Source organism: Chiloscyllium plagiosum, chromosome 14 (genome assembly GCF_004010195.1).
Source record: "Chiloscyllium plagiosum isolate BGI_BamShark_2017 chromosome 14, ASM401019v2, whole genome shotgun sequence".
Lineage (NCBI taxonomy): Eukaryota > Metazoa > Chordata > Chondrichthyes > Orectolobiformes > Hemiscylliidae > Chiloscyllium > Chiloscyllium plagiosum.
In genome coordinates, this window is record NC_057723.1 from 54,157,368 (window position 1) to 54,178,959 (window position 21,592).

The 21,592-nt window shown below is 38.1% G+C and overlaps 1 protein-coding gene across 2 annotated transcripts in view; it reads right to left on the bottom strand.

Annotated features, from left to right (window-relative positions):
• The window catches only part of LOC122556735 (uncharacterized protein KIAA0232-like), a 47,854-nt gene that overhangs the window by 18,714 nt on the left and 7,548 nt on the right, over window positions 1-21,592 (bottom strand). For both annotated transcript variants that reach the window (XM_043703830.1, XM_043703828.1), the window contains exon 3: window positions 8,396-8,485. The gene's annotated coding sequence lies outside the window, so the exon portion shown is untranslated. The remainder of the gene's footprint in view (window positions 1-8,395; window positions 8,486-21,592) is intronic.

A 21,592-nucleotide genomic window follows, 5' to 3' on the forward strand; every position in this document is an offset into this window, starting at 1 on the left:
AAAGGGGCAATATAATTGAAACATACATAATTCTGAGGGAGCTTGACAGGGCAGATGTTGAGAAGACATTTCCACTGATCGGGAAATCTCTAACGAGGGAACATCATTACAGAATAAGGGTGCACTAATTAAAATCAAAAGGAATGTCTTCTGAGGGGAGTGATTATCTGGGATTCTCTACTTGAAAGAGTTGTGAAGACTAACAAAAACAGAAATTGGAGAAATCAGATCTGGCAACATTTTTGGAGAGAAAACAAGAGTTAACGTCGAGTCCAGTGACCCTTCTTCAGAACTGTTGTTTTTGTTTCAGATTACCAGCATCAGCTGCTCTTTGTTTTATTTTAGTTGTGAAGGCAGATAGATTTTGAAAATATCAGGAAGTTCACAGTTAGGCAGATTTGTCATGATTTTGTTGATTGGCAGGGCTAGCTTGAGGGGGCTGAATGGCCTACTCCTGCACCCATTTCTTAAGTTATGTAGGTAAGGTGACATTGAGGCTATTAGATTACACTGGTTGGCAGCTGAAAAGTCAATTTTCAAGGTTGTTGGTTTTGTAGGCTGATTAAAGTTCCTCTGTCCTAATTCTTTTTTTCAACTCGTTAGCAGCACTCTGAGTGAAAGACTCTTTCTTTTAAACCTGCAGTGGATATCCTTAAGCTGCAACTCTAGTCTTCAGCAGCCTAACAATAACACGCAGGTTAGTGCTGAAGTAGTCTTTTTGTCTTTTTTGTATATATTCCTGGAAGCGGAAACACTAAAAATGCCTGCAAGAGGTAGCTGCCTTCCCAGAGATGTGGGGATAGTCAGCCCCCTCATTATCTTAAGTTACACACTCTCTTATGGAAGTTTCTTTGCGTTTAGGGGTTACATTCCATCAGATCATCGAATTTTTGACAGCCGTTGAATTTACAACTGCAGCCACTTTGTCTCTGTAGTAGTCCTCTGCTAAAAGGGGCATTTTAGAATTAAAGGCTGAAAAGTGGCTGTAATACTTTGGGGGTTCGGACCAGCATCATGAGTTGTACAGGGCCTTTCAGGTCACTGGACTCAAAACTTTAACTTTGTCTTCCCTCCACAAATACTGCCAGACCTGCTGGGTTTCTCCAGCAATTTCTGTTTTTATGAATTTCGGATCTCCAGCACCCACAGTTCTTTGTTTTATTTTATCTAGAATATTGTGTACAGTTTTGGTATCTTTACTGCAAGAAAGAATAGACCTGACACAGAAGGAATGCAGCAAAGGTTCACCAGACTGATTCAGAGGATAGTGGGTTTATCATAGGAGTAGAGATTCGGTTGACTAGGCTAGTATTCATTGGCATTTAGAAGAATGAGGAGGAATCTCAGTGAAATATATAAAATTGCAATAGGACTGAGCAGCTTAGATACAGGGATGATGCTTTTCCAGTCAGGGGTCCAGAACAAACAATCATGGTCTCAGGATATGCCGTAGGTCATTTTGGACCAGTGAGAAATTTTTGCAGAGGTTTGTGAACATGTAGAATTCTCTATCACAGAAGGCTATGGAAACTAAGTCACAGAATATACCCAAAGGAAAAATAGCTAGTTTGGAGGCTAAAGGTGTCAAAGGGTATGGGAAGAGAATGGGAGTATGGCGCTGAGAGAGGTTCAGCCATGAACATTTTGAATGGCGGAGCTGGTTTGATGAACTAAAAGGCCTACCACTACTCCTATTTTCAATGTTTTCTACATTCTGAATCCCTGGCTGTTTCTGCATGCTAACGTTTTGATATTCTTGCTCAGGACATCCAATTCTCTTTGTACTTCTGAGTTCTGCAACATTTCTCTATTTAAAAAATGCACTACTTTTGTATTCTTACAACATTGAAAGGAAATTTTTTATCAGGCTCGGCTTATATTCTCATTTGACAAACTTTCACTCAGGAAACAAAACAAAATCTGTGGTGAAAAGGGTAACAGATCTTTAATACGTATTATGGACCAGACCAAACCCGTCTCAAAGATATCAAGGAGATAGCCTAGATCCTAACTTTCATCTTATTTAAAATGTAAGTGTAAGGTGCTGCGTTCCAAATATAATTTGACTGGTTACACTACTCAGCTTTAAGCAAAACACACTTTATTCTTACTGTATAGTTTAAATAAAAACAAACAAAAGACAGAAGAATTGGTCTAACTTTAACTCTATTGGAAAACCTAACAGAATAATAGATTTAATTACAAAACAGTCACTGTTCTAATACAACAACATCCCATAAACACACCCTTGACAATGGCAGATTCAGTAAAATGGATTTCGCATGTGCAATTTCGGCAAGAGAGCCCCAGATTTTAGATGTAACAGAAAAGGGAATAACGCCTACAGAATCAGCCTCTGACTTTGCAGTATTTTGCAGAACAGGAAGGTTCTATAACTTTTCCAATGTTATATTGTCAGAAGTGGAAAATACAAAATAAATCAGGTAGTGTTCCTATCTGTTGTTTACTAACTAAAACTAAAATTGTGCACTCTAAGGTCAAATAAGAACAGGATTAATGATAATCAAAAAGCTTATTAACGGTCACTGCTCAGGGTATAGACACAAAGAATGGTTATTTGTTCCACTTTAACAGGTCAATGCAATCCATGTCCGAAAGACCATAAATTATTGTTTTGAATCACTGTTGTGTTGATTAATGTAAATATAAAGCTATGTTAAACACCAAAGTTGAAAGGCAACATCAATTTGTTTATAAAATATTGGTAAAATGGATCAATTAAATGTAATGTAAAATGGGTCAATATGATGTAACCTATTCAAAAAAAGTTTGCTTGGTACCAAGAAAGCAATAAACACACAAATTACGTGGGAGTCTGGGCAGATCAAACATCAAGGCTACTAATAAATTTGAAAATAAAAATTTTTGTTCCTGGCCAGATTTTGTTCTCTTAGGACCCTCAATTAATAGTGCTTTCTCAAAGTCTATATAAGAATTGGAACATACAAGTCACAACTACGCTATCAGACCAGTTAATTCAAAGCCAATCTGTAGAAATTGTTGATTCATCGCCATCTGAAAATATATTATCTTCCTTCCGTCTTCTCTGGTTCAAGACAATCCAATCGGGGAAATATGCTTCTCAGAATATCCATCACAAAGTCCCCTCTGGATGTTTCAACAAGATCAACTCTCAATCTTGTAAACTCAACATATAGAATCTGTTGACAAAATATCACTTTTCACTGTTCCTTGGTAAATGTAACAGTAATAAATCAAATCTAAATTCCATTCCCCTTACAATAAGTGCCAAGATTCCATTTGCTTTCTGAATCCCTGGTTGTTTCTGCATGCTAACTTTTTGATATTCTTGCTCAGGACATCCAATTCTCTTTGTACTTCTGAGTTCTGCAACATTTCTCCATTTAAAAAATGCACTACTTTTTATTCTTACAACACTGAAAGGATTTTTTTTTATCAGGCTCGGCTTATATTCTCATTTGGCAAACTTTCACTCAGGAAACAAAACAAAATCTGTGGTGAAAAGGGTAACAGATCTTTAATATGTATTATGGACCAGACCAAATCCGTCTCAAAGATATCAAGGAGATAGCCTAGATCCTCACTTTCATCTTATTTAAAATGTAAGTGTAAGGTGCAGCGTTCCAAATATAATTTGACTGGTTACACTACTCAGCTTTAAGCAAAACACACTTTATTCTTACTGTATAGTTTAAATAAAAACAAACAAAAGACAGAAGAATTGGTCTAACTTTAACTCTATTGGAAAACCTAACAGAATAATAGATTTAATTACAAAACAGTCACTGTTCTAATACAACAACATTCCACAAACACACCCTTGACAATGGCAGATTCAGTAAAATGGATTTCGCATGTGCAATTTCGGGGGCAAGAGAACCCCAGATTTTAGATGTAACAGAAAAGGGAATAGCGGCTTCCGCATCCATCTTCTAGACCCCACCAATTTCTGAAAGCTAAACTAAAATCCTGGTTGTGTGTGAGCCTGACTTCACCTATTCATGTTTCTTCTATTGTTCCAATTTTTAAAAAGAAACCTAAGGGCTCACAAGCTACTTCCTTTATTAACTTGGAGGAGACAGCTTGATACCAACTGCTCAAAACCTCTTTTAAAACAAGGACAAAATACACCTCTTAAAGCCATAATATTTTCACATGGAAGATACAGTGTAAATATTATGCTGCTTGTAGCAATTTGATGCAAATGTCACACCCAGTAATTTCATTGGAAAAAGGGAGAAGAAGAAGAAAATGCAGAGAGTTGAATAAATATGGTGCAAGTTTTCTGTATCAGAGAATGAGGGAATGTCCTCAATCCACAGATCATGTGACACAAAGTCAGTTCAACAGAGGGTCTGATGAAGTTCACAATATTTTTATAATCTGCTGTTTACACTACCTGAATCAATCTGCCACGGTACAACTTTATGAACCCTTTACAACTATTGTTTCTTGGCTTTCTATTGAATTTAGCACTTGCCTCAAAAATCACTAAACTCTCAAAGGACCAGCTCAGATATTCTGATAGCTAGAGTCACTGTAGCAATGTAGTCTGGAATTACATGTCATGACAATGCTGTGTGGCTGACTTTGTGTGAATTGCCTGGGAAATTTAATTTCCTGATAGACAATTCCATTCGATCTGCTCAAGTACATGACACAAAACAAAGAGATATACACCAAACAGAATATTACCACCTTTCTGTCATGAAGAACTGCTCTCTAGAAACATACAACAAAACTTTAGAACAAACAACTGGGAAAGGTCTCAATACAGAAATACAAGCACAGGCTCACCCTTATAGTTTCGGACCCCATTCTAACTACTCAAGTGTGTTCTTAACTTGAATCATATTCTTATCGTTTCTTCTTTAATAATTGCTTCATCATTGCTATAAGTGTCTTCAGCTACAAACCTTAAGCTTTAATTTCCTTCCTAAACCTTTGTCTCCAAGCCTCTCTTTCTTCCTTTCAGACAGACATAATCTTGCATTTCTGATAACATCCTTTAGGGAGGGTTGGCTCCAAAAATCAACACAACCCTCCAAACAGATAAAGTATCGAAGTTCCAGATGCGAACGGAGAGTGACTACTCTTGACAACAAAACAGCACCCAAATAAGTGTTAATCAGGGAACAGTCTCAATTGGCTGGAATCATAGCTTTCAAGAAAAAAAAGACTTGTTCTTGGAGATCAAACTTCTCAGTTCCAAGGCATTACTGCAGGAGTTCCTCAGTGCAGTGTCTTAGGCCCAACAGCCTTCAGCTATTTCATTGCCGACCTTGCCTTGTGCATGGGATCGAAAGCAAAGTGATAACTGCATATTAGTTAAAAGGACAATGCTGAATACCATTTGTGACTCCTCAGATCCAGAAGCAGTCGGTGTCCAAATGCAGGCCTGAACAACATTCAGGCTTGGGCTGGTTAAGTGGGAATTCAGATTCCTATCACAGGAATGTTAAGGCAATGATAATCTCCAAAAAGAGTAAATCTAACCATAGTTTCTCGATGTCCAACGGCATTACCATTGCTGAATCCCCACCAAAGACATCCTCACCATTGATCAGAAAATGAACAGTGGTATAAATGGACAAGGGTGCAAGGGTAAATCAGAGGCTGGGAATTCTGTGGCGAAAAGCTAACCTCTTAACTCCAAAAAAGGTTCATCCATTGTCTATAAGGCACAAGTCAGGTGTGTGATGGAATACTCCCTACTTTGTCTGTAGGAATCCAGTCCCAGGAGTATTCAGGCAGTTTAATGCCATGCAGAATAAAGCATTCCACATGATGTGCACCCTTTCACCACAGGCACACAGCGGAAACATATATACAATATAGAAACTTACCAAGGCTAGTCTGACAGCATTTTCCAATCTCATGACCTTGAGCACCTAAAACAGAAATGGCAGGTGCACAGAAACATCATCACCTGGAAGACGTTTATCCAGAGCAAACACCAACTTCACTTGGAAATATGTCTCCTTTTCTTGGCACTGGGTTAAAAATCTAGAATTTGAGCTTCAATGACATGGCTGGATATATCAACAGCACATAGACTTCAGTGATTTACATAGTCGTTCATCAGCATCTTCAAGAGTAATTATGGATGAGCAAAAAATGCTGACCTTGCCAGCGACATCCATGTCCCACGATTGAATGGGGAGGCGATGGTCTAGTGGTAGTATTGCTAGACTGTTAATGTAGACACTCAGGCAATTTTTGGGAGACCCTGGTTTGAAACCCAACATGGTAAATGGTGGAATTTGCATTTAATAAAACAAAAATATGGAATTAAGAGTTTAACGATGACCCTAAAACTGTTGTCAATTGTCAGGAAAACCCATCAGATTTACTAGTAACCTTTAGGGAAGGAATCCACTGTCTTCACCTGGTCTGGCTTACATGTGACTCCAAAGTCTCAGCAATGTGGTTGATTCTTAACTGTTCCCTGGGCAAGTAAGAATGGACGATAAATGCTGGTCTAACCAGTGAAGCCCAAACTTCATGAATGAATAAAATAAATCTACCTTCTGAATGCCCGTATATCTTTATAGCATGGCTGTCAGAATTGTGAACTATATTTCAAATTTCCATACTAGTATAATCTCTCTGCTTTTTAAATCCATTCCTCTGAAAGTAATTGCTAGTTAGTCCTCAGCTTCAATTTTTTTTTGTTTTTATTAAACTCTGCTATTTTTATTGATTTGTTTTCTTGTAGTTCCATGTAGATTTTTATTTTCCAAGTGTATTGCATCAAAAAATATATATCTATATTGAAATGAAGTGACTTAATATATATTCACTCTGCAAGCTTACATAGTGTGATGATACTATGGCTTTAAAAAGTTGTATTTTGTCCTGATTTAGATATTAAAATGAACAGAGATTGAGACAGACCTGATGGGTGTTCTGCTTAAAACTAATAAAGTAAACAGCTTATTAGACCTTTTTTTTTTAAAAAAAAAAGTTGGAATAGAAACACCCAGAATTGTTGGGGTCAATAGAACCATTGAACCAGGATTTTAGTTTTAGCTTTCAGTAGCTGTTGGGATTGTGAAAGTTGTTGCATCTCTCTCTTTGCTACAGCTAAAAGCTTGCACTCTCTTTCTGCTGCTGAAACTTCATGTGAGTCAATCTATTTTACTAAATTTGTCTTTGTGGGATGTTACTGTATTGAAACAGATGCTGCCCATGTAGTTAAACAATCTACCATTCTGTTAAGTTTTCCAATAGAGTCAAGTTATTCCAATTCAGGGACCTAGGTTCAATCCCATGCTCAGGTGACTGTCTGTGTGGAGTTTGCACATTCTCCCCATGGCTGCTTGAGTTTCCTCTGGGTGCTCCGGTTTCCTCCCACAGTCCAAAGATGCGCACAGTGTCGGTGGATTGGCCATGCTAAATTGCCCTTAGTGTCCAGGGATGTGTAGTTTAGGAGGACTAGTCACAAGAAATGGAAGGTTACAGATCTTGCATAGGGGGGTGAGGGTGGGTGCTATGTTCTTTGGAAGGAAGGCTGGCATGGACTCGATGAACCAAATGGCCTGCTTCCACACTGTAGTGATTGTACGATTATTTTTTAACCATAGTGAATAAAGTGTGTTTTGCTTCAAGCTGGTAGTTTGACTAATAGAATTGCATCTGGAATGCAACGTGTGGCACTTACAGTTGAAATAAGAAAAAAAAACTTCGGGTCTAGGCTTTACTTGACATGTTTTGAGGGGGATTTCTTTAGTCCATAACAATTGCTATATTCCTTCTCAGTACTGACAAAGCATGCTGATTTTGCATAATTTGCAATGTGGAAAATGTGTTTTTCATTCCAAAGTCAAAGGTGCCCTTTAAAGCCTACAGTATTTACAAAGCCTTTAGTCATCTTCCATAATATTCCCTTAAGAGGGCTTGGTATCAAAGTTGTTGAATAACTCTCCAATGAAGCAGTTACAAAATAAACGTGTTATTAAAATTTAAGTAATTGCTATTGTAACCTTTTCCAAGTCTCAGCTTTTCACTCGAAATTTTAACATCAGTATGAACATTATTCAAATTCAAAACCAAAATTGTGAAGAGTCGGCATTTCAATACACCAAACTGATTTATGAAATATGAATGCGCACTGTAATATTTTGCTGTACTTTAATTTGGAATGAAAGATTAAATTGTTAAAACTTTAAACTTCAAAATTGTTAAAACTTTTGGCGATGCTTTTTTTAAATTCCCAAAATAAATGCTTCAACAAGATGTGAAATAAAACATCATGAAAATGTTGTCAGTTCCAGAATAAAAAATAATTTAACTTTTAGCTAACTTAAAGTTGTAAAAGTTTGAGCCACAAAAAATAGAATAAAGTACATTAATTGAATAAAAAATGATCAAAATGTGTAAAAAATCTCACCTTACTATTAAGGCTGATGAAAAGGCTTTGTTTTCACCTTACTTGAAAATGTTTGATTGAACAGTTCTTTGTTCCTTGTTCTCCGTTCCTCTATAAGATACAAAAGTGGAAGTTGTAAATTATTACTTTTTGTAAAACAATCAATCCAGTTCTACTAAGAATTTTATGGCTATACTCAACATAATACAGGTAACGAAGTGGCACAGAATCTCTTTAAATGCCTAATTCAAATTCAGTTTTCACTGCTAAACTAAATTATTTCATGAACATTAAAAAATTATAATAAGGCTTCATAAGATGATAGTTTAGCAACACCTAGAACAATTGGATAAGTGTTTATAATTTTAAATTGCTTTTTGATAAAGTGGCGGACTTTAATGTATAACTTTCAATTTGGTGCACAATTTGGCACAAGATTATTTGCATTAGACTACAAGAAATGCAAGACAGAGGAAAAGATCTGTCACATTAAAAAACAGGAAAATTGGTAAACTTTTGTATTTAATACTCAAAGTAGCTACACACAATTCAGGAAGGTGCATTTACTACCAGAGATTCAACAAAAACTGAAAATACAAAGTGTGCAATTTTAAAGAAGCGGTTCAGGTGTTTACCTTGGTTAACTTAATTTAAAATTAACTACCATATGCTTGTTGAATAACTGATAGCTTTGGTTTTTGAAAATTGGAAGCACCAACCAACTTCATTTTGGATGGCTCCACATGTCATATTTTGTCACCAGGATGCCAAACACCATTGTATGTATAAGCGACTCAATCTTTCAGAATTGGTACAATTAGACTTATTTTCAAGAATTAACACAGAACTTAACCTAGAATGAAAATGAAGTTAAATCTAATACACTTGCCAAATAGAAAAAAAATTTTTTTGAATTTATTGCTAAAAATAACTATTGTTGACTTGAAAACTACCTACCATGTTTAACTGAAGGAGGCCAGGTGTCACAATTTCTAGTTTAAAAAAAAATCAGGCACAGCAGTCAGTTGACAGCGTCCTGATTAAATGTCAAATGAGCATGCCAAAAATAACTCAGTGTTTGTGCCAAATGCAGAAATATATACCCTCTTATTTGTCACAAGCATTTAAAATGTTGTTCCTATAGTTGAAGTAACACAGAAGTGAATTAGAGATTCACTGTAACATAACAATATGTCGCTATGACACATGAGTTCTATGGAACAAGTATAGCAAAGAAAAATGTAGTCGTTAATCAGTTGCACAACATATACTGCTTGGCCCTGACATAGGCATTGCAAATAATTCTGCTTTTGCTGGTTCTTTTTGGTGCTCCTCTGGTCTCTAAATCCACATTCTTTTGTTTTTATGATGTCAGTCCATTCTTAGAGTTGCTCATGTCTAGACATGCTGGCACACAGACCCAACTTGAGAGATGCCTGCTTTGTGTTGAAAACCTGAATTTCTTCTACCTGACCAAATATCATCCACGTTATTCATGCTACTTCCGCTTCAGAAAAAGACTTCAACCCAACCTGTCTTCTACTGCTAATCTCTGCTTGACAATATTAAGGATCATCATGTCTCCCACTCAGCCAAATCTTCACCTGGTTCTACAAGGCAAAGACACCTCACAGTTGTTTTCTTCACAACTCAAAGCCCACTCAAACCCAATTCCCAAACTTGACATATTAACTAAGTGGTAACAGTTCAGATTTCTTTGCTTCTACTGTTGAGATGACCCATTCAACCACTCAGCCATGGTGAAACCACCAATTCACAAAGTGCAAATTGATTGTAGTGTAGTTTCATGGGAATTCCCAATGTGGAGCAGCAATATGTTATAAAGCTGTCTTCTGGCAAGATGGTGGTGGAATTTGAGCCCAGGGCTCATCTGCCCCATCTGCTATTTTTAGTTTTGTTTCTCCTCGATCCCCATTTCTCGTTTTGTTTTGCTTTTCTCATGTCTTTTATTTCACTTATCTCTTGTTGAAAACTCAGACATGGTGACAGCATTGGCAGTGGCTAGTAAGCCTAGCACAGACTCGTGGAGATGGCGCGTTTGGATTCCCGGCTTCTGCATCGACGAGGCAGTCCTGGTGCTGACTCATGGCTACTGTGTTGGAGGGGAGTTTGCATTTTCAGTGGTGTATGTGCCCAGCGCAGATTCATAGAGGTGGTGGCAGAAGAGAGTTTAGGCCCAGTACAAGACCCAGTAGCATGGCAGAACCTGCATGGATGAGATGGGCCCCGAAGTGAACTCATGGCAATGGCAGATTCAAGTTTAGGCTGGTGCGGTACCCAGCGGCATTGATGATGTCTGCAATGGCATGGTCCAGCGAGGACTCAGTGGTGATGGCATCGGTGGAGGGAAGATGGTGCCAAAAATTGGTGATTTCAGTTTCAGCCACAGAGACGTGGCGAAGGGGACTCATGCCTGATCACCAGGTCAATAGCACTTAACAAGAAGGACTGTAAAGTTGAACACTTTCTTTATTTTCTTCCTTTATACATGATGCTTTGGTTTATTTTTGCGTTTTTAAGATGATACTGGAGAATGGCAACTTCATAAAACACCTTTCACTGTATTTTGTAACATAATACAATTGACAATAAATAAATAAAACACCTTATTTAGTTAAAAAGGACTCACAGACATCCAATCAGGAAATGACAAATATAATAATCAAACCTCCTCTTAATCTTTTCATTAAAGTGAAACAAATATTGGGAAATTTAAATGGGAATTAGGTATTTGAAATATCATGAACAATCTGTAAATGTGCTTTAAAAAGAACAATAACTGTTATCATGGAGATATTTAACAAACTTTGGCAACCATAACTCTTTTTAACTCTTTACTGTTTTTAGCAGGAGCTATGCTGTGATTATTCCTAGCTCTACCGCCAAGGACAGCTGTAATAAGTAGATCGGTGAGCATGAGGACAAAGGAGGAGGTTTTCCTCTCATGTCTGGTCCCTTACCATCTGCCCTACAAAAAAAAGTCAGGCAGCTGTGCCTATAGAATTCCTTCAGTATTAGTCCTACTTAACTATTCTTGGTGAAGCTGTTTACATGCTCACTTTTGATTTGACATCATGAGATGTCATGGGATCCAGTGGTAAGGCTGAGGACACCCAGACCAACTCCTTCCCGACTTTACATCACTATGCTGCTTCCTCTGGTGGATATGTCCTGACACTGATTTAAGGCATATTTAGGGTGCTAGTGGGGTCTGGTACATTGGCTGTAAGTTTCTAAGAGTGTGGCTTTACCAGTCTATTGCTCAACTAGTCTATGGGACAGAACTTCCAAATTCTGGGACAAGCCAAGTCAGGAGGACTTTCAGACTTGACAAGGCTGACTTTGCTGTTGTCATTTTTGGAGCCTTGGTTGATGCTGGGTTATACATTTAGCTTCATTCCTTTTACACTTTCGAGCATTTTGATATAACGGAGCGGATTGTTCAGCCATTTCAGTGGACATTTAACAGTGGACCTGGAGTCACAAGTAGGCCAGATGAGGGAATGTAATCAGCCCTCCTTACCTTAAGTAAATTAGTAAACCAGATAGGTTTTTGCTGACACTTGACAATAGCTGCACGGTCACCATTTGAATAGATTTTAATTCCAAAAGTATTAATTCAATTTAAACCCCATCAATTGCCATGATGGGCATTCAAGAACGAAAGAGTTATTAGGGGAACTGCAACAACTATTGGGGTATATAATCCTCAATGTCACTAGGAAGCCCTTTACTGGAGCCATTCTAAAGCGGCTCCATGAATCAGCCAACAAAATATACCAAGAGAAATTTTAAAAAAGCAAAATATTCCATATACTGGAAATCTGAAGAAACAATGCAGCTTCCGAGTAGGTTGATGCAAAGTAAATATGATCTTCCTTGTCAGCTTTAAGAGAAGTGCAGAGAGCCATAAACTTCACTCTACCTTGCTTTTGGAAATTTTCATGAAATTATTTGACACTTTGTCCAGACCTCTACTAGACACTAGAGAAAATTGATTTCTCTCTCAAGGTATGTAGTTTCATACCATCCCTCCATGGCACCATTCAGTTTGCTAGCTCCACTTTGGATTGCTTTTTGATCAAGGATGTGGTGAAACATGGCTGTGGTTTGGACACTAGCCTATTTTGTATCTTTTCATTTGCCCACTGGACCTTTACTTTCCCTGCCAATACACCTCCACAAGCAGGCAGTAAACTTTTCAACTTATCAACACTGAAAAATCAAGAAATATCCTGAATCAGGAAATTTCAGAATGCTGCTGTTGCACCCAAACAAAAGACCAACTTGAAGCTCTTGAATCATATTCTCTAGTTTGCGTCAAGTGCTCCCTCAAATTCCAGACAAATATCCATATCAAGACATCCAATATCAAGAGAAACACATGTACCTAAATTCACTCTGGTCATTGGCCAATTCTCTGCTGATTTGGTTGAGCAAATCTAGCTTATGGCTACTGTTAATATTTAAAGAGATGATGGTTAATTCCAGAAACATTGCTGTTGTAAAGGTAAAGGTAACATAATTAAAATGCTAGGCTTTTGCCAATGGCAGAATATCAAAAGAAATAGCAATTTACAGGGTTACAGGAATGTTGAATAGAATCAGAATAGAAGAGATATACCTGCAAAATAGCAAGTGGGTTTACTTAGTTGTACAAATTTTAAGTGTGGGATAATTAGCTTTGAAGATTTGTTTTAGGATATCCAAGAGCAGGCTACTATCAGGAGATTGGTAGAGTTTAGAAAGGATTGCCAATTTATCTGAGTTTGTCGGGAAGAAATATTTAGCTGCAGTTTGGATGTTGTGTGAAATGGAGCTCACAGAGTGAACAAAGAATAGTCCAGCACAGGCATTGGCCCTTTGGCCCACCAAGACTGCGTTGACACATGATGCCTTTCAAAACTAAAAACCTTTCACCTTTATGCGGTCTGTATCCCTCCATTTCCTGCTTATTCATGCATTTGCCAAGATGCCTCTTAAATGTTGTTAATGTATCTGCCTCCACCACCTCCTCTAGCAGTGCAGACCAGGCACTTACCATCCTTTTTGTAAAAAATTTGCCCCTCTCATCTTGCTTAAAATTATTTCCTTTTACTTTAAACTTTTGTCCCCATGCAATTCACATTTCTTCCCTGGGAAGGAGATAACGGCTAAAAATTAGAAATCAGAAAATAAAAGAAAGAGTCAAAACAAGGAAAAGTTTCAATTCTAAAAAGAGAAATGTGAACATTTGAACTGGATAGAGAAAGCTTTCAATTATGTAGAGAGCTTGACTGAAAAATTGGAGAATGACTTAGAAAGAAGTCCTCTAGTTTTGATTTGGCAGGGATATTACTACAGTGCCTAAAGTCAGTTGAGGATGGGGTTGAATACATTGTTATGAGTCTGCAGTTGTCAAGAGACAACTGGGCTATTTTCTTGTGGGGTACGTTTGTAGGAAAAGTTTCAGAGATATACACATCTCTTGCAGATAAACAGTCTGGTGATGACAATACAGTACTTATGATACTTGCTTATGAGTTAGACAGAAATTGAAGTGGGTACCATAGTTTACAAAGGATGGAAAGGCATGTAAGTAGAGAGACTAATTCTTCTGTATTTTATAAACGTGTTCTGTAATTTAGTGGTTTTACCATGTGTCAAGCATCTCTAAGCCAGCAACCCTGAAATTGCTTGCAAATTTCCTCTCTGTCCAAAAATCTTTTTAATTTCCCACATACATTGTTGAGCTGTGCTCTCCTCCCATTAGGTCCCTTTTATAGCAATGAGGCGAAGGGGGAGGATGTCAGATTTGCAAACAAAGAGAAAAACTGAAACTGAAATGGTAATTGGAATCATCTTTAAGTAATATTACCTGCAGATAGGCAAATTTGACCGACCTTGCTTATTCTTGTGGAGTGCACAAAACTGGTACCTACAGGTGTTGTGGCTTCCAGTAACCCCTTCCCCTGCTCCTACAGTCTCTCAGTTTTGTCTCCAGTATCCCTGCAAGAGTCAGTCAAACTGCCAGAGTGGGTGCAGAAAAGAATCACAAGATGGTTCTAAGAATGAAGAATATCAACTACTCAGATTGGAAAAGTTGGCAAGTTCTTTACTGACAATTATAATGATTCCTTTAGACTCAAAAATGAGATGATTTATATCGTTATGCATTCTTGTAATTTTGAATATTTGATCGATACACAATTACATTTTATAAGACTAATGCCTACACTGGCTGAGGTTATCATGAGAACTCTCATTTCAATCTCTCCCCCCCGAGGCTTACAGACCCTCAGGTTAAACCACCACCAGTTGTCTCTCGCTAATGAGAGAACAGCTCCATGCTCTTCTGAGACTATAATGACTTTTTTTAAAAAAGAGCATTCTAATTTCTGATGCTGCCTTTGTCTTGCATTGTTATCAGCTTTGTCACTCAAATAATTTTTCAATTTTTTTCCATTTCTCATTACATCATTTTCATTATTAATTACCCAGCTGTAACTTTGTCACATTTTGAATATTAGTACTTTGCAACATGCAAATTCAGAAGCTCAGTTGGTGGTTGAAGAAGATGCCAGGATTGTAAACAGTCTGGTTCAGGCTGAAGCAGTGGCCGAGAGATATGGAATTTGTGGTACAGGCCACAGTTGTTTCCGTGTTTAACTTAAAAAAAACCTGAAATCATACGCAAAATTGAATTTCAATCAAGCAACCTGGAAACACAGATGCAATGAAGGAAAGATATTGCTGGGTATCATCAGAAGCTTACCTAAAGTCGGTGGATGCAATCATTAAACAACAAAATACAAACGTAAAAAAGAATCAGGGATTCATGGAGACTTGAGGAATTAGGAGAAAAATTAGTTATTATGAGGTGGGAAATAATGAAACCAAGCAGGATACCCCTCAGAGCTGTATATTAGATAGGAACTGCACTGAAAGGATAACGTGGCTGACCATGCCAAGCATGAAAAAGATTAATATACCATGCTCACCATCGTAGACTCTGATTAAGTTGCCTGTGTTGCTACAGGAACGTAAACCTGAATTGACAGATTCAAATCACCAAGGAGACACAGGGAGAGAAAAACTTAAGAATGGATATGGGTGATGACATTTACATGAAGTGTTAAGAGGAAATGGAAGCCACAGACAGTGATGGAGCTTGGTGTTTTGAGAGAGGAATAGAAATGGGTCTAACAATAGAGGCTATGAAGGGATGAGTAAACCATTTGCAATGTCAGCAAACAGGGAGATTGGAAGTGAAGTTGCGTGGTTGGATTATGTGGAACGAGATGAGAGGAGCAGTTGGAGTCCTGGGAAAGATATGCCCAGCGAGTTGACGTATAATGGAAAATGAAAGAAAAACCAGAGAAAGACATACATTAGTGAAACCTTTGTCTAAGCAGGCAATGAGAAACTGTAGAGGGGACTACTGGGTATACCATTAAGAGCTTGCATGGAGAGAAATTTGTTAGGTGTTAATTTTCTTATTCAGTATGAGGATGTACCTATGAGAGATGCAACAAAACTTGACCTTCTCTTGGGAAGTAAAGCAGGGCAAGTGACTGGCATGTCAGTGGAGGAGCACTTTGGGTTCAGGTTTAATTATTCTACTAGTTTTAAAATATGGAAAAGGATAAACCTGATCTAAAAATTAAAGTTTTAAATTGGAGTAAGGCCAATTTTGATGGTATTAGGCAAGAACTTTCAAAAGTTGACTTTAGGGAGGCTATACACAAGTAAAGGGATGGCTGAAAAGTGGGAGGTTGTTGAAGATGAGATAATGCAAGTCCAAAGGCAGGATATCCTGCTATCGTGAAGGGCAAGGCTGGTAGTATAGGAAATGCTGGATGACTAGAGAAATTAAGGCTCTGGTCAAGAAAAAGGAAGAGTATGTGTATGGTATATACAGCAGGGATTGAGTGAATCCCTCAAGGAGGAGAAGGGCAGTAGGAGTATACTGAAGTGGGAATTCAGGATAGCAAAAAGGGGACATGCATTGGATTCTCCTTAACCCAGCTTGCTAAAGCCAAAGAGATTCTACAAATATATTAAGGGCAAAAGAGAACAAGGTCAACAAGGCTGTCTACGGTGGAACTGCAGGAGATAGGGGAGATGCTAAATTAGTATTATGCATCAGTATTTGCTGTGGAGAAGGATATGGAAGCCAGAGAACTTGGAGAAATAAATAGTGGTATTAATGATACAAGTGTTCACATTACAGAGGTGGTGGTGTTGGAGGTCTTAAAACGCATAAAGGTCGACAAATCCCCAAGATCTGATCAAGTGTATCCCAGAATCAGTGCTGGGACCACTACTTTCATCATTCATATAAATGATTTGAATTTCGAAGAAATGGTTAGTAAGTTTGCAAATACACCAAAATTGGTGGTGTAGTGGACAGTGAAGATTATATCAGAGTAGAATGGAACCTTGATCAGATGGGCCAATGGGCTGAAGATTGGCAGATGAAATTTAATTTAGATAAATGTGCGGTGTTGCATTTTGGTAAGGCAAATCAGGGCAGTACATAGACGCTGATGAACAGAGCGACCTTGGGGTGCACATTCATAGTTTCTTGAAAGTGAAGTCATAGGTCGACAGGGTTGTGAAGACAATATTTGGTATGCTTAGCTTTATTGCTCAGTCAGTGTATAGTGTATGGAGTTGGGATGTCAGGTTATGGCAGTACAGAACATTGATTAGGCCACTTTTGGAATAATGAATTCAATTCTGATCTTGCTCCTACAGAAGCGATGTTGCCAGGGTTGAAGGGCTTGAGCTATAGGGAGAGGGGGAATTGGCTGGGGCTACTTTCTCTGGAGCATCGGAAGCTGAGCAGTGACTTTATAGGCATTTATAAAATTATGAAGGTATGGATAGTGTCTTTTTCCTTGGGAAGTTCAAAATTGGAGGGCGTAGGTTTAAGATGAGAAGGGAAAGATTTAAAAGGGACTTTTGTTACAATGGGGGTGGTGCATGTATGAAATGAGCTGCCAGAGAAAGTGGAAGAGGCTGGTGCAATTGCAACATTTAAAAGGCATCTGGATGGGTACTTGAAAAGGAAGGGTTTAGAGTGATATAGGCCAAATGCTGGTAAATGGGACTAGATTTATTTAAGGTATGTGGTTGGCATGGACAGATTGGACTGAAGGATCTGTTTTTGTGCTGTACAACTCTATGACTCTAACTAGATTAGAGTGGTGCTGGAAAAACACTGATCTGAAAAATGTGTTGCTGGAAAAGCGCAGCAGGTCAGGCAGCATCCAAGGAGCAGGAGAATCGATGTTTTGGGCATAAGCCCTTCTTCAGGAATGAGGAGGGTGTGCCAAGCAGGCTAAGATAAAAGGTAGGGAGGAGGGACTTGGGGGAGGGGCATTGGGAATGCAATAGGTGGAAGGAGGTTAAGGTGAGGGTGATAGGCCGGAGAGAGGGTGGGGGCAGAGAAGTCGGGAAGAAGATTGCAGGTCAAGAAGGCAGTGCTGAGTCTGAGGGTTGGGACTGAGATAAAGTGGGGGGGAGGGGAAATGAGGAAGCTGGAGAAATCTGCATTCATCCCTTGTGGTTAGCCTGCTTGGCATACGTCAATTTTCCTGCTTCTCGGATGCTGCCTGACCTGCTGTGCTTTTCCAGCACTACTCTAATCTAGACTCTGGTTTCCAGCATCTGCAGTCCTTGCTTTTACCTCTATGACTCTAACTGCCAACTTGTCAACCATTTTGATTTTATTAAGGTGTATAAATAATGACAATTTTCGGTACAATCTATTTTAATATTTAAACTAGATATTATAACAGCACCCCATTTCCCCTTTATTACAACTTAACATAACTGAATTAATAACTGGATACATGTCAATCAAATCAAGTTACTGTTTTCAGGCTGTGGTACTCCATAGCCGATTAGATATTTTAGACAGCATGGCAAGACCAGATCACTTTCCAGATGAAACTTTCAAATCCTGTTTTTATATTAAAGCAATAAGTTCAAAATAGATAATCCAGAAGTTGATCTCTCTGTACGTGTAAACATAATATTATTGTGACCTAGTTCAATCCCTTCAAATGGAATCTGAGAAATTCCTGGAAGCCAACTATTATTATTACTGGGAAGTTGAAGTTGTATGCAGAAATCCCCATATTAAGAAGAAATGCAGTTTGGAATGCATAAGTCAATTCAAATTTTCTTAAACCTTCTCAGTTGCACCTACAACTATAACCCTCAGCTTCACATTTAAATATGGAGCTGAAAAATTGCTTCATATCAAATGACCTCAAAGTAGTTTTGTAGTTCTGGAAATTTCATTCTGGTTGAGGCTTTAAGACCTTTCTGCACATATGCTATAATCAGGAATGAGACTGTTCCAGTAAGAGGTAATTGTGAAAAGTTAACACATTGTTGCATTGTAACCATTTAAATTTCTGAATGTAGATCTCATTTTTCATTGATATGTCACAAAATTGACATTCATGTTTAAAAACAAATGCAAGGGAGCAATCCTGACATAGATACAACAGTGAACATCAGGACAAGGACAAAGTCAGAAATAGCTACGATGATCAAAAACACACCTTCATTTGTTTTTCAGATTCATTACGAAGAGTAGTCACCTGGGTAAGATATCAGAGAAAAGCTACAAGCAAAACAATCGTACCACAGTAGGCCCTACAACCTTCAGAGGGGATACATACAGGAAGAAAAGTTGTAAAAAGAAATAAAACTTGGAAATTAAGCAACTACTTAAAAGTTGACTGATTGAGCTGCTTTTTCTTTTCAAAAATGTTACTTAGTAGATCGCTTTATAATAAGTTTTGAAGCACTATTTTACAGCAGGGGCATAACATGACAGAATATTCCATTGCAAACTTAATCTCATTCTTCAGGTCACACTAACAGTGCAACTTTGCCAAGATAAATCTAGTCATTGTTTCAAGAGGAATGTTTGCGGAAATGCAGATATTGTAAGTTTGAAATTAAATGTTAGAAAAAAAACTGCACAAATTTGTTCAAAATTTAATGCAATATGCATGACAGATTAGAGTGAAATACCATTCCATACAATTTTGACTTTTTCTAAGAACAACCTAAAAACATTTAAACTACAGCGCCTGAGGCTATCTACTAGCCCCTGAGGCATACTATCTACAATAGTCCATTCAACAATCAGGTAATCCTCTATGATTCGCAGCACAAAATGAACACTGGTTTATAAAAAGGTTAGAATAAAAATACTACACTTTGATCAACAAAGGTCACATAAAATTTCTCTACCTTATAGTTAAAGACAAAGAACATTTATCTTTCTTAGACCTGAGCAAATTAACATACTTGGTGACTTAATTAGTCCCATAAGTTGCACCAATATAATTAAGTTGTTTGGGGTGAGACTTTTTCATTTTTAATAAGAGTTCAACTTTCTGAAATATTAAATTCTAAAGCTAAATATTCAACCTGCACTTCGTTGATAATTTGTATACATCAATGTTAATAACTTGTGTCAATAAGACAGAAGTCACACCAGATTCTAAATCTAAATTCATTTCTCTCTCCACAGATACTGTCAGATCTGCTGAATTTCTCCAGCATTTTGTCTTTGTTTCAAAGATAGGCTAAGGGAATGGCTAAAGATCCAGAAAACAGAATATAATGTAGGAAAATGTGAAACTATTCATATTGGCAGGAACAATAAAAATATTTAAGCGGTGAGAGGTTGCAGAGCTCCAAAACGCCAATGGATCTGGGTGCCCTAGACAAGAATTGCAGAAAGGTCACTATGTAGGTCTAGTAATTAGTAATTATTAACAGAATGTTAATATCTAGTGTACAAATGTAAGTGGGGAGGTTACCAAGTATTATATGATTATTAGAGTAGAAATGATGTGCTAGGATATGGAGAAAAAAGCAGAAGAATGGCACAAAGTCATGATGTGCATTTGGACAGCCATTGCATACACAATGTTCTGAATGGCCTACTTCTGCACCATAACATTTTTATGCTTCTGTTTCCGTTAGATATACAGGGCATTGGTGAGAATGGTGAGTACTATGTACAGATTGATCTCCTTATCCAAGGAAAGATGTAAATACAGCAGAAGCAATTCACAGAAGGCTTGCTAGACAAATACTTGAAATATGCAGGTAGTCTTATGAGGAAAGGTTTGGATAGGCAAGGTTTGCATCGTTGTTGTGGTTCTGTTTGCCAAGCTGGGAATTTGTGTTGCAGACGTTTCGTCCCCTGTCTAGGTGACATCCTCAGTGCTTGGGAGCCTCCTGTGAAGCGCTTCTGTGATCTTTCTGTGAACAGCAGGTTTGCATCTGCTGGTATTTTGAAGAGTAGGTGACTACTTGATTGAAACATGAGAGATCTTAAGGGATCTTGACAGTTAGGTTTTGGAAAAGATGTTTCCTCCTCTGGGAGGATGTAGAATTAGAAGTCAATGTTTAAAATTAACAGGTCGCACATTTAAGACAGATCTGCAAAAGAGGGACCCTCAAATAAAAAAAAGTGACCTGTTTGGGAATTGATGTACTTGTCCTGCCGGACTCTATAGTCCCTCCATGGTATCTACATTTATCCCTGATGAGTCCTCTGCAGCACTTTGCTGCATGTAATATTTCTTATATTGGTGTTATGTTGGTGTTTGTCAAGACTACGTGACACATTAATTCTCTTTCATGTTTCACTGGCATAAATTGCAGTTGGTATGACTAATGGTACAGAGTTAAAGTTTTATGGCTGTGTGCTGCCACTGGAAGAAAAATGCTGCACTGCCAATTCTTGTGTGGCTGTCAATTCCTACATGATCCGCCCTGGAGTTGTTGCAGCCTATTCAGGGAAGGTGGTTGGCATCCTCCATGATTTGTTGCCCAATGGTAAAGGATGGAACTTGTTTCCACCAGTTATCATTGTCCTGGTTTTCTCACAAGTGATGCATACACCAACCTCTGTTCAAAAGTGTAGTCACGTCTTGGTGTGCACATGATTCTTCATCCAGCATGGCAATGTTATCTACAAAATTCAGATCCACCAATGGGTGATATTGCTAGATGGAAGCGGTCATGGGTTTGGAAGGTGCTGTCTGTGATATTTGGTGAATTTCTACAGTGTATCTTGTAGATTGTACACACTGCTGCTACTGAGTGTCAGTGGTGGAGGGAGTGGATATTTGTGGATATAAGCTGAAAATGTGTTGCTGGAAAAGCGCAGCA